The following is a 19,709-nucleotide window of genomic DNA, read 5'->3' on the forward strand; positions in this document are numbered from 1 at the left end:
GCTTTCGTTCAAGTCACATGTCAGTTTTAAAATGACTTAAAATGCTTCTTTAAATATTCCATTGTCTATGGAATCTGCATTTGGGTCTCTTTTTTAGTTCTTATATTTTTTTTTATGTCTTCTATACATTTTAATTTCTATACTATCTTTTCTGTCTTACTGGGAGTTTGTTCAATCTTTTTGATGTTATAAAAATTATTCATAATTTTTGGTTTCATCCATTTTCTCTGTTGTTCTGCTGATTTCAATTCCATTTGTTTTCTTTCCTGAACTTTATTGTATCCTTCCCTTACTTAGGATGTCCTGGGAACATAGATCATTGAACTGAGAATATCTCTCATCTTGATACCAAAACAATTATTTTTTTCAATGTTATCACCAAGAGTTAGAATCTCCTTTTGTCTAAGTGGTTCTTCAATGGTTCTGTAGAAAATGGAAAAATAGTAGAATGTTTGGTGAATTCTGAACTGTATTTGTGAAGTTGAGTGACAATGTTTTTGTCTACCTAGAAGTCAAGCATCATACAAAGGAGGAGGGACTGACTAGATCACTGAATAAACAAAGTATGTGTACAGGAAAGTCACAAAGATGAGAAATGGTTTGTTCCAATAAGCAGCCAAAACAAAGGCAACAAAACATAAGAAAACCATTGTGTGTGTGTCTTCTAATAATTCCTATGAGGAAATTCACCCCATTGTAATGTTATTAGTGGTGCACTGTTTCAGAAGTAAATAGGCATAAAAGGAAAAAAAATACATGAATGGGATTAGAGATATTATGAAAGAAAACCACAGAGTTTCTTGATCCATTTAGGTATATGAGAGAAACACCTGAAGACAGCTACCTATGATTCCAGATGTATGTGATTATTAGACACTAATCTTCCATTATTTGAGTCTTGAATTTCCTTTCTAATGGTGAGGAACACATTTTATTCTGCTTTTTCTATAAGTCTCTCAGTTTATGATAATTTGTTGCATCATCTTTAGGGCAAGTACACTATTTTAGACCATTCCATTTCAGGTAAGCTGTTTGCTCTGTGCTATTTGCAGAGAAGAGGAAGCTTACTATCTCAGAAATGTTAGAAATGTTACCATAGCAATAGCAAGCAATCCACTGCTCATTCAAACCTCAAGGTTACAGATCTGGTTTGTGCGTGGCAATCATATTAAAAACAGTTATTTGTTAATATTCTAATATTTTTAGTTAGTTTGTTATAGTTTCTATCATTACAATAACTCATTGAAAAGTCAGCCATGAATTCCAATAAACATTTGTACCTAAATAAGATTATTAACATGAGAGACCAAAGGCACCCATACTTTTGATGAATATTGAATATTTTGGCATGATGCTGTTAAAACTATATTCTGATAATCCTTAGACATTTCAGATATTTCAAATGTAGATTAAGCATAAATGAAGAATGTGTTGTGCTAACCTTTAAAGTTTCTCATAGCAATTATTGATTGATGCACTTTTGAAAAGAGTTTCAGATTTTCAAATTAGTATTTTGTTTTAAATATTAGCATTATAATTACATAAATATCAGGTTAAAACATCTTAAAATAATAGGGACCCAGGGAAACAAACTTGGAAAGGTTAAAGGGGCAGTGATGCTGCCAATGTTGTCTTTTGAAAAGCAATATCGGAAGTAGGATGTGTCATTGATTAGAACTGTCTCTAAAGATTTCTAAAGAAATTCCATGGGAGATCAACACTCTCACCTACACCACTGTGGTCGCTTCTTACTAGAAATAATCCTATTACAAGGAAGAAAGAAGGAGAGTGTTAAAAATCAAAAATGATCTGCAGGACCTATCTTGGTCCTATATCCTCCATTTCTTCCTTCCCAGCAAGCAACTTAACTATTCTTACCTCTGCTTTTAAAAAGTCATTAATTCTGTGTTTTGAAATAATCTATCTCAACAATCATTACATGTGTTTATAGATTACAGGATATAAATGTACCACTCATGAGTTAAGAGCTCTTCTGCATGTGACTATTGATTTAGAATAATGGTTTATAATATTTAATGCAATTTCGCCAATGAAGAAACATTTTTCCAAACATCCCACATGTACATTTCAATTTTAATAAACATTCAGGTTCATTTACTATATGTCAAGAATTCATCCATATTTTCTACTGCTTTGTGTATCATTTTAGCTTCATATCCTATCATCTGTGTAACTTGATAAAATTGATCTAGATCACCTCACCTAAGAAAATGGAGACCCATCTGCTAAATTTTTAGGCATCTGTTCATCTGCTATATCCATTTGTCAATTTCATTTGGCTTAGCAGAGATTTCCTCTAAGTACATAACATGATATGTGAGGAAAAGAATTAAGAGCCTTGTTTTATTAGCTATGAAGGCAGCTATGAGGGTACAGCCAGCTCACCTACAGCCAATTTTGTTTGCAAAAAGTTTTAATGTATTGTAGCTAACATTTATAAATCATTTAAATCTGCTTTGGAAACCTTCTTCAAATAATATACAGTGGATAAATTGAGTGTAAATAAATCTGCTTTGAATTTTGAATTTTCAACCTTTTTAAGTTGAAAGGAAAATTAAAATAGGTATTTATATCATTATAATAAATATAGACATATACATACAGAGGAAAGGTGATTGAAAGTATAGGGTTTTTTCAGTACTCTAATTTTGTCTTGTGTGTGCTTTTACATGTGTGTCTATGTGTCTCTGTGTGACTCTGTGTGTGCACTTGCACACAACTGTTCACATGCATGTGGAAGCCGTACAAAACTCTTAGGTATTGCCCCTCTGCATCATCCATCCTTTATTTGTTTATTCATATGTTTTGAGAGAAAGCCTCTTACTGGTCCAAAACTCACCAAGTAGATGAAGCCCAGTGATATCCAGAGAACTGCTCATCATTCCCTCTCTACGTCTGGGACTACATGTGAGCTATTGTGCTTGGCCTTTTAAAATTGAGTTCTGGAGATCAAACTCAGGCCCTCACTTTTATAAGGCCAACACTTTACTGATTAAGCCACTTTACTTACTGAACTATCTCCCCAGGCTCTCAGTAGTTTTCACCAGTGGGAATTTACAAAACAGTATCTATCAGTAAAAAATTCCACCTATCCTGCTTTAATATTGAGTCTTGAATAGGATGATGATTCTAAAAATGTTCACAGATTCTTATAAAATATCATGAAGGTGGGCCCCTAAAATACATGAAATTATTGAAATCAGTTGGCTGGTTAAATCATCTCTAGACTCTTAAGATAAAAAAGGGTCCATTCCTTCATTAAATTTGTTTACAATAAATTATTTTATGGTCTGTTGCAATTTCTTCCAACATCACATTTAATGAAGGCCAAATTAAACATTCTAGATCATGCACTTGTTATTTTTAAGTACATTTGGAATAGTCTAATGACATAAAATGTTGTACTCATCTCTCTGATCATCTTTCTTCTCAACTACGCATTGGGAAGATGCTGCTTCCAAAGACACCATGTTTCCATAGAGATGTATTCTTAAAGAAATTGTAGAGTGTGCAATCCATGAAGTTGAAATTTTCTCTGTGCAAGTATATAGAATTTTGTCTAACTCCTATAATTCTTACTTCCTTCATTCTAAAGTTCACTGTAAAGATTTTAATTCTGAACCTTTTTCGGCTGCTCTTTTGTCTTTGGATTTCTCTCTTTGGAAGGGATTACTCTACCTTTCTCTGAAGGTTTACAGATATAAAAGTCTAATCTACAAGATCATGACTATCTGATAATCTTCCAATACCAGTCTTTTTGTAACTATGTATTTGTCCATAACCCACCCTCCATGGTCATTGTAGTTGTGATTCTTCATGTTCCTCCATGCGTTTATCCCCAAAGTCCAACTGCATGAAGTTTGAAATGGTAAAGATGCTTTGTAAACTTCTTCCATAAAATCTAGCAACAGAAAGTATCCAAACACCAATTTTTGAAAGAAAAAATAATGAGTTGTTATGATGTTTTATTTCTATTTGAAGTGTTTCTTGGACTTAGAAGATCTTCCAAATTTTTGTTCTTTGAGAATTTTGTGAAGTGTACTTTCACTATTTTCATCCATCCCCCAACTCCTTCCAGATCCCAATCTCCTCTTTCCTACACAAACAAATTTGTATTCCCTTCTCTTTTATTTTCACTCATCATGTCCAAATAACGTTGCCCATATATTCTGCCCATATATTCTTGGATGTATGGCCTTCCTCTGAAGTATGGTCAATGTATTTTATTTGTTTTTGACTATTCATATCTTTATTAACAAAGGGAATACCATATACATCCATTCACAAGTACCACCAGGACACTTAAGAACATCAGAACCAATATTACCCATCTCTCTATATATCCCCATTCTCTGGAATACACCCAAACCTAATTTAGGCTCTTAAGGAAAATTTGAACTTCTAGAATTTTGTCTCTGGAAACTGTGCAAATGTATTTATTGGCTGGTTTTCTGATCCTCATGTTCCTACCAGCTGTCCCTGTGGACTTTTCATAAGAATCTCTACTTTGCTGAGAAATTCATGTCCACACCAAATTCCTCAAATAGTTCCTTAGTGGTGATGCCTCAGATCACAGCCAGCTCTCCCAGGACCAGCTGTATTACATCCTTGATGTCATTGTACTCATAGAACAGGGAGATGTGGTCCTGCAGTTTACACACCCTGTAGCTCTATGATATTAACTGAGAGATATCCTTGTCCAGCATGTCCTGCTTCTCCTTCAGTGTCTAAATGTCAAGGTGCAAAAAACCCTCTCTGACTTCATTAGCCTTTTCTGACTTGGGAGATGGCCATGGTGACTTGAAAACCCCAAGGTAACTTTCTTAAGTCCTGACTCAATCATGAGGAGGAAAAGAGGGGACAGATGATGAAAATGAGGCAACCGAGAGAGTGAGGAGCTGAAGCCGTGCAGGAGAGTAATCCAGGATAAGGCAGGGGGGTTAGGGTTGGCATTGTAGGACAGTAGTTGTGTGGCAAATCGACTGTGAAGTGCCGTGTGAGAGGATGTCTGGGTAGATGCATGAGGAGTACTGTCTATGAGGTGACATGTACCCCTAGTCTACCTCCTGAGTTCTGGGGTACAAGATCTCTTGATTTCGGTCATCTGCAGTGTACAAGGATCCAAGCTTGGGGCTGTAGAGCTGTTACAGTTCTGTCAAGTAACTATAAATCAAGACAGGCCCATCTCAAGCTGGGTTGAGGGTCTACACTCTTAAAGAAAACTGACTCTCCCTCTCCCAGCAGCTATCAATTGCCAATAGCTCCTAGTGTAGGTATGGGAGTTCATGCCTGCCTCTCCTCTCCATGCTGGGTTTGATCTGACTTAAGCTTGCACGGGTCTTGTGCATGCTGCCACAGCCACTGTGAGTTCATATGGTCAGATATTCTGATGTGTCCTGAAGAAACTGTTTTCTTGTTGTCATCCACTGCCACTGGCTCTTACAATATTTCCACTTCTTCTTCAGCAATGATATCTGAGCCTACGGTGGAGGGAGTTTTTAATAGATGTCCATTTATGACGAAGAATTCTGCATTATCCTATTCTCCATACCTCTGCTATTTGTGGGTCTCTGCTGTAATCCCCATCTACTCCAAAATTTCTGGTGAGGGTTGAGAGATACATTAATTTATGTGTTTGACAATGATTCAATATGAATTAGTTTAATAGTGTATCCACTATGCAGAATACAGTAATAGTTTTTCTCTTAAGGTCTATTACCTGTGTAGCCATAGGATCTTTTTTGTTTTTTTTTTTTTTTTTTTTTTTTTGTTTGTTTTTTTTTTTTGTTTTTTTTTTTTTTTCGAGACAGGTTTTCTCTGTGAAGCTTTGCGCCTTTCCTGGAACTCACTCTGTAGCCCAGGCTGGCCTCGAACTCACAGAGATCCGCCTGCCTCTGCCTCCCGAGTGCTAAGATTAAAGGCGTGTGCCACCACTGCCCGGCTAGGATATTGACACAATAATGATTCCAAGTACCAGTTTCATGTTAGAAAGTGGGACTTTAATCTAACTAGAAAGTGTTTGAGGCAGTTGTGGCAAGAACATCATGGGAGTATTCACCATCTGAGAGAGAGAGAGAGAGAGAGAGAGAGAGAGAGAGAGAGAGAGGGGGGGGGGGGGCGCGGGGGAGAGAGGGAGAGAGGGAGAGAGAGATTTGGTTTTTCTCAAGGAGAAAATGAGATCTCCTCTTGTGCATGTTGCTAAGATTCCACTTAAAAATTTACTGTTATTGTTGTGTTTACCATCTGCCCAGTTCTCCGCTCATGTTTTCTTGGATGTTAAATTCCTAAAGATAGGATCCCAGACTCAAGTTCCAAGAGGGCCAGATGAGCATTAAAATAACAGAGAGGGGCTGTGGCACAATCGTTAACATCTGTGAAACTTTGGTCCAGATCCTGAAATCCATTAACTTCTTTGTTTCCTATGAATTCTAGGTGCTAGAGAGTATTTTTATTCCACTTTAAAAGGCAGAGCACTGCAGAGAAGTTAGACAACTTGATGAAGAACCTGGATTTCAAACAATGGTTTCTGTAAGAATCACACTCATTTGCACTGTGTGCAAACGCTGTGAAGTAGAGGAGAAGAGTATGGGATTCTGGAGAGTAAGCAAAACCACTTTCAGAGTAGAGCCTCCCAGACCACCAGTGGCCCACAGAACAAGCTAGATCAGTAGTCAAATGAAATCTGTACCATTCGAGTGGTCCACCAATGACTGCTTTGCCTACTTCGAGTAGTATACAGAAAATAGCATCACAGAAAAAGAATCCTATTCTGAACTCAGTTCACTGAGTTAATCAGACAGCACGAGTGTTCCACCATATAGAAATGTTCTCCTATATTGTATAAGACACGAAATCTGATCATTTCCATGAGTCAAATTGTTTTGTTCCTTATTTTGTGATTCCGAATAGTTTCTGATCCAGGGAGAGGGTTAAATGGACTTTTATTGACTAAAGAAAGAAGTTAATCTATGAAAAGAGACAACAAACATGTAAAGTTTGGTAACTCATCTCAATTTCTTTTACTAATTATTATAATTAAATAACCTCTGACAACAGCATATACTTCAGAATTTGGAGATTAATTCACCCCAAAGGACAAAAGGCTTTCATTATTTTATTAAAGATATTTACCATGAAGTTTGAATTTGAGTCAATAAAACGTAATTCTCTTACTTGTCCTCTTCTTAAGTGTCTTCCTTGAACTGATATGTCCCACCAAGTCACTGAGTCATGTCAATAAATTCATTCTTGAAGGAAAAATGTCTTATAGTATAATTCATCCTACTTTATTAGCAATGGATAAAATAGATATTTGACTGAGAATTAAAGCCCTTTTGTTTTTAGCAAGAAATATATTTAAAATATCATATATATGAGTATATATCACACATATATTTTTTCTTTGGTTTACTTTTTTATTTTCTTATCAAATCCTCCCCCAATGAGAAAAAACTCTTTCTAGAAGTCTATTTGAATGAACAATACTTTTCTGAGCTTATATGGGAGGATTTCTGTGAAGTAAAGAAGAAATTTGGGCAAGTTCTACTCTAAAGACTGTATTTTTCACAGATAGTTTACTCTTCTCACAGATACTTTTAAAAGTTTTAAAAATTAGATAACTTTATTGTCACTAAAAACTTGTTCATGTTATTCAGCTCAGTTCAAATACAAACAAGTCATGCAAAATTATAATAGCTGTACATGTGCTGGGTTAAAACCAACTCAGACATCTGACATTTCTTATTGCAAAGAAAGTAATGTACATCATCTCTGCTCTGTTTTCTGTAAAGCACTGCTCTCATACTTTTCTAAAAAAATTCTATTTGTCTTCCAAAATAAAGAGCACCAATTTCAAGTAATACATCAAAATAATGATTCTGCTACATGGTAAAAATACCATGCTACAACAAACCTAGACACATACACAAAACCATACACACATACACACACACACACACACACACACACACACACACAAACACTCACTCACTCACTCACACTCATCAATTTAAAATATTCTGAGCAAATCAAAGCAAATATATTTAATGAGACTTTCCACGGTGTATGTTCAGGTTCCTAGAGGTTAGCACCCTCTCACAGTCGTATTTGAACTCTCCAGACTAAACTGACCACACAGACAATGTATTTCTCAGGGACCAACACTACAAGTTTTATGGTGACATTTGTCAATTCTGTTAAACTGGAATTCTGATTTAAGTTCCATACAGAACACAGAACAAAAGCCTATGATGTAAATGAGACACAGAACTGGGGCTAATATGCCCTCGTCTTTCACCGAGTATCAACACAACCCAAAGCAACATGAGATATATGATTGTGCTTTCATTAGATAGTGATGAAAATGGAGAAGGTTTGAGGAGGCATAAAAACGCACACACTGCTCAGGATCTTACTTCCTGAAGTCTGAGGTGTTTAATAGGCACCTTGCCACTTAGCTGATGGAGAGATACAAAAGCCATAAGGTCAGGTGCAGAGCTGAAAGAGAGAGAAACTGGACCAGAGAGGCAATTCAGTCAACAAAGTGTCTCACATACAGCCATGAGGACCCCAGCTTGGATCCCCAGGGCTTATACAAAAGCCAGGCTTAGTAACAAGAATATACAGTTCCAGCATTCAGGATGCAGAGAAAGGTGGATGCTAGGCAACCAGCATAGCTAATGGATGAATGAACTCTAGGTTCAATGAGAGACTGCCTCCACAACAATAAGATGAACAGTTAGCTCTTGTAGAAAAACAAAACAAAATTGGCTTCCATATGTGTGCACACACATCCACATGGGCGAGTATGTGCATCACCTATGTATATAACTACATAGAGAATAAAAGATACAATGTGTTAAAATGATTAAAGATTAGAGGACAGGTTTTCCATCAGTTTCTGTGTAACTGCCTCCTCAGCCATCTATTTTGTAACCTTGAAAACTTTAATTACATTTGGAACTCACCCTATTTATGAAAACATTTAAATATTTTCTGTGTGAGTCTTCATTAAATTAGTTCACTTCTTGGGACACATTCAGACATAACAATAATAATAATAATAATAATAATAATAATAATAATAATAATAAACCCTTGAAAAACAGATTTGCCCAACTCCTCCGGTAAACAAAACTTTTCTCATTTCGAAGGTCGGGATATTATAAACCAGCTGGCAATGACATTATCCAATTTTTATCTCTGCTTATTTCGAGAACCCAAATCCAGGTAGCCATTCGCTTTGTCTTTCAAGCTGTTTAAAAATTATTATTATTTTTGACATTTGAAAGGAAATAAAATGCTTTTGCTGACAGATTAAGAAACCTAAGTACTTTTGGGCAATCCAAACTGCCCTGCTGTTAAATCTTGCCTAACACACTACCTTACAGCTCTGCACCTGACCTTATGGCTTTCATATCTCTCCATCAGCTAAGTGGCAAGGTGCCCATCAAACACCTCAGACTTCAGGAAGTAAGATCCTAAGCAGTTCCTTGGGGTGAGGGAGGATACCTTCAGGGAATGGGCCGACATTTAGGCTGTAAGAAGACACACAACAAAGAATCCATCCATCCATCTCTAAAACTGTTATGCCTCTTGACTCTGCTTCCTAGGGTGATGTCTTTTTGCTATTAAATGACTGCACAGCCCGGGAAAGCGTGACAGGTTTTATCAGCCTTGACAGCTGTCTAGAGAAAACAGCAGGAAACCTAAGACTTCAACCACTGTGTGTAGCTATCTACTCAGGTCCTGTCAGAGTTCACAAATTTGAGCCTGATCAGCACTCAAATTGAAGCTCTCCCTGCTGAATGCATCCTGGCTTATTCAAGTCAGAGCCATTTTGTGCAAGTCTGCTGATGATTCTAAGGTTGTGAGGTGGATGATAACATTTATAACTATAATATTATAATCTGTCCAAATTCATAGCTATCCATATTCCTACCGAGTCTACATGCTTGAATACCTTATAGTATTATCGCCCAACTTTATTCATTCTTGAGATGCTTCTGTCCAGGGAAGACAGAGCAAGTCTTTCCTTCAGACTTGTGCTCCTTCTCATCCTCCTTTGGTCTTTTCTTCAACTCCCCCACTGCCTATTTTGGCTGTTAATAATGAACATAAAGGTATGTCCTCATATCTTCACCATTTTGTAGGCATTCAAACTTGCCCATAGTCACTGCCATGCAATGAAACGGATATGACACGAGCACCATTCATTTTCCTGGCATCATTTTCTAGAATGTCTCCTCTGGTCTATTTTCCCAATAGAAATAGAGCTGTGAAGCAGAGTTTTCTCAGTCCTAAGTATTCCTCATACTACACTAACTGCCTATATGTCTTAATGCCAATGAATCTGAAATTTCTTTCTATTAAAAACATTTGGGATATTCCTTTATGGGCCATCAATGTGGTTGCACTCAGAATACATTTGAAATGACTAAGTGCATTCTGAAAATGACACATTATTTCCAGGTTTACATATGTTTTAGCTTTGGTTGATCTCTCTCTCTCTCTCTCTCTTTCTTCTTCTTCTTCTTCTTCTTCTTCTTCTTCTTCTTCTTCTTCTTCTTCTTCTTCTTCTTCTTCTTCTTTTTCTTTCCCTCATTCCTCTTCTCTCTCCTCTTAATTCTTCCCATCTTTATCTTCTTTCCCTCCTTCTGTCTTCTCTCATCTTTCTTCTACCCTTCCACCATTTCTTTTTCCTTCATCTTTTCCATTCTCCTCTCCTCTTTTGATTTACCTGCATTACTACATGTTCCCAATAGTCTTGAAAAATATTTAGAATAGTGTTGAGAGTGCTAGCTCTCACTATTTTTCTTGGTGCTCAGTGTGTACTCAATGAGTCACAAATGTCAGTTTGCACTTGTATTTTATTAGCCTTTCTGCTTTCTAAGTTTTGAGGGTGTTTTTTTTTTTTCTGTTCCTTCAGCTCTTTCTTTATTGAATACAGTTAACTTCTGTAAATTTTCACTTCCACTAGGGCTTTTACTGATTCCCCATTTTGCATAATTTGTTCTTTTTTTGTTTGTTTGTTTCATTGTTGTTGTTGTTGTTGTTGTTATTTTGGCAATTCCAGATTGGTGAGAAGAGCTACAAAAAGACATCTGTAAATGAAGCCTATTCTCTTCTTTTCCCCTGAGACCCCCATGGCCATGGTAAGCATCTATGGTCACATGGGCATTAGCCTTCCTTGCAATGTTGACTGTACTCTGCATTAGCCTTGAAAATCGGAAGAACCAATCAGAAACCCAGAAATCCATACGCAAGTTTGAGAACTCCCAGGTCATGCCTCAGTTAGCCTAAGGAGACATGAGCGCTGATATGGTTCACAGAGCATTGCTATAGCATTTGAAGACAGTTCTAAAACAACAAAAATGTTGTGCTTAGCTATAGAGTCCAATTTTTATACTTCTTCTTAAATTTCCCCATTTCTAAAATTAAAGCATATTGATATGGATCACAGAAAAATGTGGACTTCCAAAAGTGTTTCAACATATCCAAAGATACTGGCAAACGGGATGTTACAGACACCAAACCACTGTTGGAAAAAAATTTGTCAAGGCATAATGGCAAGCATATAGGTTTTATCTAATGATGTCCTTTATTGCAAGTCTTGTAAAGCAGGAAATGTGAGAAATGCAATTTTAGACTGCATTCCAGGGCTTGATACTACAGAGAGAATGTAAGTTGAGACAGATCCTTAATATTTGTTTTTCACATCTATTTGTTACTCTGAATGAATGGGTTTTGTTTTATTCTATAAAAAAAAAAGGACCCAAAGACTATGGCTTAAAAATCCAGAAAACAAGATAACATAAATGTAAGTACAAGCATTAATAATGAGAAAGAAATACTATATTATATTTTATTTGTGAAAGATAGCATTCAAATGGAAATATAATGTTGGTCTAAAAAGCATTAGCAAATGAAAATCCTAAGTGCATCTATTATAATCACTGTTATTGTTACAGAGAGTTTTGTTCTGGATTAACTTCATTTGAAATTTCAAACTATCACTTTGAGATGATGTCAGTAGTATAACACAGAACAAAAAAGCATGAACAGCCGGACTCTGCAAACACTCATAGCGATGTTCTGAAAACATGCTTTCTAGGATGTTCTCACAACAGTAATATAAAATTTGAAAGTCGGGTACCAATTAGAGTTGAAGAGGGGAAACATTTGACTCACTGAGTCCATTTCTCAAGAGCCAGGGCACAGAAGGCGGCAAGTTTCAGATGATACATTTTCAGTGACTTGATTTTGATAGAAGACCAGGTAGACAAACAAAGGCACTTACTTTACCAACAACATATAAATGAGACATTTATGAAAGTAAAATACAACACAGTTGTAGAAGAACAGAATTCTGAAGAAAAAACAGAATTTAGTGTTCTAAGAATGTATTAGGGGTTTGTGATGGTCACAAATCCCTTCATTCAGAGACTATCAAGTTACAGAACCTTCATAGAAATTAAAACTCCACTCTCCCAGTAACAGATGATATACAACGGAGATTTTTACCTAAAGAATTATCAAAAGATAATGAAAAAACTTCCACATCTATTTTGTCTTCCACAAAAAAGAGTGGATATTTCAAAAGTGTGTTGTGCACAGAGTCTACACTAAGCATGTGTGAAGCTTTGGGTTTCATTATCAAGGCTGGAAAGGAAGAAAGGAAGAAAGAGAGAAAAGAAAGGGAGGAGGAGGAGGCAGAGATTGAGGGAGGGATGGAGGGAGGGAGAGGGCAAAAGAAACAAATGAGATTTCAAAAGAAATACTAGACCAAAATTACAGCATTTCCAAACAGGATACAGCATGTTTCACTTAGATACTCTGAAAAAAATTAAGCATTTTTCAGGAACCTAAAAAGGAATTTGAAATAGAAATGACAAATAGGGAAGAAGTAGGTCTGAAAAACGAGCTGTATATAATTATTGCATCATTTCCTTTACATATTTCCTCTAGCCTAAAACTCACTAAAAAATAAAATGCTTTTTCTTGGGTCTGAAAAAGCACTAATAATCATGAGAAACAATCCGAATAAAGTTATAAGTAATTTAACCATTAATTTTTGAATAATTGTTATTTGTTATTAGCTTTATTTATGTCCTGACACACTTGCTGTTTCCATCATCGTCCATGTTTAGCATCTTTTAACTATATAAAGGCATAGTTGGGTATAATGTAATCATCTTTCCCATTCCATTTCAGTAGGTATATTTTTCCAGTCATATTTAGCTGGATCAGTTTTATAATCATTTTATGTCATTCAACATTTCACAAAGAAACATTGTGAAGGTTAATATCAGGCTATGAGGTATTTAGATATCTACCTAACCATTATGCAATGTGAGTGTATGTGTGTGTGGGGTGATGGGAGGGTGGGTGGTTTGTGTGTGTGTGTGTGTGTGTGTGTGTGTGTGTGTGTAAACAGTAACGTATAGTGTCCCCCTCCTTTAGTTGGCATCATCCTAACAGTGCAGGTCTGAATGAAGCAAAAGTTGGACAACAGTGGAATTCCCTTGAACTAGAACATCTGTCTTGCCTGTCCTGGTGCCCTTGAGTCTCAGCCCTCATCCTGGACTGCATTTACATCAAGACTTTTGATCTATACCACTAGGTGTCATAGGTCTCTAGCATCTAGTGAAGGTGGCAGTAGTCATTGGTGTCTGTAGTTGCATGGACCAGTATCTTATAACAAATCATATACAGAACCTTGTGGCCTTAACTAATACACAAAGTTACATAAGTTAACTAAGTAAAAACAGACAAATTAATATCATCACATTAACCATCATATATTAAACTAGACAAACTATAAATTTTGCCCATACCTCTTCTACCACCCACACACCCACACACAAACACAGAGAGAGAGAGAGAGAGAGAGAGAGAGAGAGAGAGAGAGAGAGAGAGAGAGAGAGAGAGAAATTTCTTTCTTCCCAGATAAGGTATTTTCCTGAGTTATATAATCATCATTCCTTTGCTTTCTTTTACATCTTTATTGCCAGTAGTTGGTCTTAATGTTTCAGTTTTGCCTGCTTTTAACATTTTTGAGGTAGATGGGAATACCTCAAAATAATAAAGGGTATATGTAATAAACCTATTGTCAATACAATATTTGATGGAGATAAACTAAGAGCATTTCTTTTAAAGTCAGAACTAAGACAAGGGTACCTAATATCCTTTCCCTTATTTGATGTAGTGCTTGAAGTTTTACAGCTGAGAAAGACATAAAAATAATAAAAAAAAAACAAGAAAAACAGGTATTGAACTATTCTTATTTACAAATTTGTTATTCTTAACTTAGAAAACCCTAAAATATCTACTAGAAAACTTTTAATCTAATAAATAATGTAATAAATCTAATAAAATATCAAGATCCAAAATATGGTTTTAAATTAATATACTTATTATCTACCTGACTCTTTACCATCTATCTGACTGATTGTCTAGTACTATTTTCCAGTACTATTTTTCTTTTTCACTTAGTTTGCAGAATGCAAAAGTTTCTCATGTACAATTTTCCAAGTTTTGAGGTTTGCTCTGTACTGTCCCAGATCACTAAAAAGGCCCAGAAATAATAATCAGGCCACTAACAATAAACAATGCAAGCATCTGGGAAAGACATCTAAAATAAAACAACCCAGAGATTCTTAGGGAAAAAAAATTGAGGAAATCCAGTTCTAGGTCATTTAGTGCAACTGATGATCATGAGTCAAATCCTTTTGTATTTCAAGGGAGCTGTAGACAATCTCTAACACACGTGAAAATTACTTCAAAGTCAACTCTAAAGAATTCTCATTGCTGAAAGGTGAGATTAGAAGAACAACAATCTAAATGGTGATTTCAGCAGATTATAACTCATTGGCCCTGTTTAAATCTCATAAGTTCATAATGATATACACTCTTCCATATCCAACACAGAAAGCTTAATGGGTTCCTTGAAATAGACTACAGAGCCAAATCTACTTTAAAGCTGATAAATAAGAGCAAAAAAAAAAACCAAATATTTTGTCCTATCTTCTCAAAACAAATTGAATATTTCATAGCCAACTATTTTAGAAATAGTTGTTTCAGTAATAGAAGTTTCTATTACTGAAATTATTTCACGAGTCAGAAGAAGGGAAGTCTTCTCTGCTATGTCAAGCTTTGAAAATTTATGTTGTACCATCCCACAAGAAAAGCAGACATTACAAGTCACTGACATTACAAGACACAACACTATTTAGGAATAAATGATGCCAATGAAATCAAACCTTGGAAAACTAAGCCTCTGCACAGCCACTTTGTAGGGAATACTTTAGGACATGAGAATACTGCTACTGTAAAAGATCTTCCTGATTTTTTTTTTAATCTAAGGACTATCAGTTTCTTTGAAATCTTCACTTTCCTTGATTTTCATTAAATAAAAAACAAAAATTTTCATTTTAGAGACATTTTAAACAAACACAATGCTTTGTTTCCTTAGTGTCTGCAAGCGACTCAACAAGATTTAATCATCAAAGAGCTACTTTGCCTGTGTGTTGTAATGCATTTAGCCACAGTCTTTCATTTAGCTCCATTACTCACCAGGAAAAATATTTGCCATACCTCGGTTATAAATTAATGCTGGTAAAAGAACTCTGGAATCCGAGATAATTGGTGGGTACTGTGAATGTAACCTAATAAAATTAATTACTCTAATTTAATATTTTCTACAGTGATAAGTCAAAATAAACATGGTCACATATATGAGGGTCTTGTCTTCTGTATTACAGACAGCTCAAGTTCTTCACTCTTATTGACCATGGTTAAATCACCTCATGGACATGGCAGAAATACCAAGAGATTATTTCAAACACTTTACTGGTAAATAGCTATATTTTATATAGTGAGTTAGAGTTTTTAAATAATGAGGATTTGAAAAACAGCATTCACTTCCTGTTAGCTTCTTTTTATCCAGTCTCATGTGCACTTTGTCAATGGAGATTATCTTTAAAAAGCCTTAACAACAGCATCTATATTCTAAAATACTTCTATTATACCTTAGAAGTAAATGATAATTCATAAAAGCTAATAATTGACATAAAAATATTCACTATAAAAGAAAGAAAGCTTAAAATGTATACCACAAGAAACAATGAAAATATTCAAATGTTCATAATTTCTATAAAATATTTTCTTATTCTCAGTTTAAAAAATTGATGGATACAATTGTATTTGTAACTCTTTGGCCTTCTAATCTCTCCCTAGATTCCTAAGTTAACAAAATATCAATGAGGACAGTAGATTATATCTGAAAATTCTCCTCATATAGCTTATCATTATTTAAATTTGTTCAGCAGTTCCAATTCATTCAGAACATTAGGAAAATCTTTTTATACACATTTTGTTTCAAAAAATTCTAAGAGTCATTGTAGCATACCACACATGACGAATATGCTTAAAATGTATAAAATCATTTACATTGATGAATTTTAATTTTGTTTATTAGGATTTCTCAAAAATGAGTAACACTTGTCATTACAATGAAGAACAAATCTGAAACATTAATGGAAATGTTAAATGTAGTCAACACTACCATTTAAAGTTTCTGTCCTTTATTCATACATTTTTCCTCTATGTCTATAATCTTGACTATCCATCCAAACAAAAAATGAAGATAACCTTACCACACGAAAATTTTATAGAAACTTTTTAAAATGAGATTCAACTAGACTAATGTGTTCAATTTCATTTTAAATATTAAAATATTCAAAAAGAATTTAAGATAGGACTAAGTCAATTGAAGGTACTAAACAAATCAAATTATTTGTTAAAATAGATATTAATTATCGATTTATTTCTTTATTTTCCATACACTTGGTGACTTCATTTTTAAAAAGTTATATATGAGCTGGAAGATGGTGGTGCACATGCCTTTAATCTTAGCACTCAGGAGGCAGAGGCAAGCAGATATCTGTGAGTTCAAGGTCAACCAGGTCTACAGAACAAGTTCCAGGACAGTTGTGACAACAGAGAAAAACTGTTTCAGAATAAACAATGAACCAACCAAATAAATAAATAAATTTACGATTGCAATGTCTTCTTAGCCAGGTGGTGACACACACCTTTAATCCCAGCACTGGGAAGGCAGAGACAGGCAGATCTCTGTGAATTCAAGGGCAGTTTGGTCTACAGAGTTCCAGGACAGCCAGAACTATACAAAGAAATCCTGTCTCAAAAAATCAAAAAAAAAAAAAAAAAAGTTATACATGAGTGGGCAAAGGAAACTTCTTTTGTTATGATCTATTTTCTACAATTTCCAAGGGAAAGCTGCCCAGTTCCCACCTCCACTCTTGGTTTTCTGTCAAGTCCAGTATCCACGATGGTTGTTAAACAGTTTTAGAACTTTACACAAACACTGGTCTCTGTACATAACAAAAGGTTAGCAAACACTCAGTGAACAGCCAATGAGTGTATTCACCAAAACATGAATATTCATCTTATCACATGGATAATAGAGTGCTGACAGCCACTTTTTCTTCTGTAATTAATATTACCAGTATTAAATACTGATAATGATTGTAAATGGGCAATTCCATGTACAATGACCCATGATTTCTGAATGTAAGCAGTCTTATCACCATGATGTTTACTTTTGTGATTTAAAGAATTCAACATAAACACTTGGAAGTATCATCACATTGAAGTCAACTTCAAATGAGAATTTCTGAGCATTAATCCCAGAGAGTGATTCATGTACAATGATGCTTTGCACATTGTGGGAAAATTATGCTTTGAACATTCCTAGAAAGCAGAAACAGGAGTACAGGGAGGTTGAGTTGACTATTCTCCCAATATTATGAAAATTAGCCTACTTAAAAATGATTACTTAGTTTAACAATGAAATTTGTATTTTGAGGAAACAAGGATGATAAAGAACACAAAAGATCAAAGATGTAAAGATAAGTATGGAGTGAAGCAAGAGAGGAGACAGGAGATGAAACTAGGATGGGGTGGGGGTGAATGGAGAAAGTAAGAGAAGAAGGAACTCTGGGGAAAGGAAGTAGAGAGTAGGAGAGAGAAGAGGAAAGGAGAGGAAAGGGCAGAAAAGAGAAAATGGAAAGACATATTTAATAATGACTTCTGTGGTTGGATCTTGTGTATTCCCCAAAGGTACATGTGCTATAAGTTTGAATCTCAACTTGGACTTCTTAGCAGTTGGAGCCTCGTAGACGATCATGAGGTGTCTATGGGTTCCCTGACCTTTTTTCTTTCTCTTTCACTACTTAGCTATGAGGTAAGTATGTTGCTATACTGCACACTGCTGTCAGAAGCTACATCCAGTCACAAGGCCAACCAATTATGGATTAGAACCTATAAAACCTTGAAACTAACTAGTGCTTTTCCCTTAATATATCTACTACTATCTTATATATTTCTTCAATAAGGGAAAACTAGCATACATATTTTAAATGTTTCTCAGTGCTTTCCCTACATAATGGAAACCATTCATTTTTTTTACATTAAATATAAATAAGGTGTGTTTTGTATTTTTACAAAGAACTATTCCTCACCATCATAAATATGTTTGACATTGCAGTATTGCACTGACAATTCTATTATTTATTTTTATGTGTTATTCTCTTTTCAAGATGAGTCAAATTATCTATCTTTGATGGGCCTGGAACATGCTGGTTAAACCAGGTCACCCTTGAAATTACAGAGTTTTTCCTGGTCCTGCACTCAAGTGGTGGGATAACTGGTTTGCAGCAACATATCTGCTGATGTTGACAATTTTAATGAAACATTGAAATGTATTAATTATTAACTATGTATTTTTGTGCCATTAAAGACTATAAGAATGTTGTTATTCTTCAATATTTGACATGCAGTCAGGAGCAAAGACTAAAAACGAAATGAACTCATATATAGTTTTCTATATAGATTACAACTAAACAAATTTAAATTATGTATGAGAGATAAAGGTTTACCAGTTACCTGTATTGATGGGGAATAGATAATTTTGCAATTTTCCTACCTACTATGTTAACCATGAATATTACCAAAGCTTACAAATGTGATGCTTTTTCCTATACAGACATGTTCATACAATAAAATATAAGTACTAAATTATGTAAGTGAAAGATGATCAATAATAGCTAAGGACTGATGTAACTTTACTTAATAAAAGTTAAAACCTTCAGTAAATGTAGTTTTCTTTATCTGTATATGTATCTATAATCTATCTTTCATATATCTACTTAACATCTGTCTATCTATCATTTATCTATCTATCATCTCATGCTTCATTTGGTTTTGGCCTACAGAGTTTCTCCCGTTTGTGCCATAAGGCTGGATTTATCCTTTCCCTTGGTATTGTGACATAATACCTGAGTTCATCTGTCCTTCCACACTGAATGCTTTGTATCTCATTTGCGCTTTCATGCATGTAGTTTCCTTTGTTGTCTTTTCTAGAACATTTCAACACAATCATAACTGAGGACTTGTTTGGAGTGTCTTTTCTCCTTAACTGACTTGTTCAGCTCAGCAGAAGCATGAAGGCAGTTTTCTGCAGCAGATACAGCATCTCCATTATCATCATCATTATTATTGCTTTCAATCTGTGATGGTTAATCTTGGGTTTCAACTTGTTTGAATTTTAAATTAACTAGAAGACAAACCTCTGAGTATCTCTGCTGTGGGATGGTCTGTATGTCAAG

At 35.1% G+C, this 19,709-nt stretch overlaps 1 pseudogene; it reads right to left on the reverse strand.

Moving 5' to 3' along the window:
* Positions 1 to 4,523: 4,523 nt before the first annotated feature.
* LOC131924601 (DNA repair protein SWI5 homolog) lies at positions 4,524 to 9,552 on the reverse strand (annotated as a pseudogene).
* Positions 9,553 to 19,709: the final 10,157 nt, after the last annotated feature.

Source organism: Peromyscus eremicus, chromosome 14 (genome assembly GCF_949786415.1).
Source record: "Peromyscus eremicus chromosome 14, PerEre_H2_v1, whole genome shotgun sequence".
In the NCBI taxonomy this organism is placed as follows: Eukaryota; Metazoa; Chordata; class Mammalia; order Rodentia; family Cricetidae; genus Peromyscus; species Peromyscus eremicus.